Consider the following 262-nt stretch of genomic DNA (forward strand, 5'->3'; position numbering starts at 1 on the left):
TTGTCACTGTCACTGTTGGCACTTCTGCTATTTCAGTTGTACAGTTGGCCATTTTATATGATTAATTAAGACAATCCTTTATCTTTTATGATTATCACAAACTCTTACAGGTTTTCTTCTATTATATTTTTGTGATGAATGAAATATCCATCTGCATCAATCATATAACAGTTTTGTTACATAAACTCATGATTATCTGGCCCACATACGGTATGTGAAGGTGAAAAGCAGCCCCCTCTGATAAATGAGTTAGATAGAACTG

General features: G+C 33.6%; 1 protein-coding gene across 1 annotated transcript in view; it reads right to left on the reverse strand.

Annotated features, from left to right (window-relative positions):
- Positions 1 to 262, reverse strand: part of LOC119588613 (E3 ubiquitin-protein ligase listerin-like) — a 21,243-nt gene that overhangs the window by 7,402 nt on the left and 13,579 nt on the right. The gene's annotated exons all lie outside the window — the stretch shown is intronic.

Source organism: Penaeus monodon, chromosome 24 (assembly GCF_015228065.2).
Source record: "Penaeus monodon isolate SGIC_2016 chromosome 24, NSTDA_Pmon_1, whole genome shotgun sequence".
NCBI lineage: Eukaryota > Metazoa > Arthropoda > Malacostraca > Decapoda > Penaeidae > Penaeus > Penaeus monodon.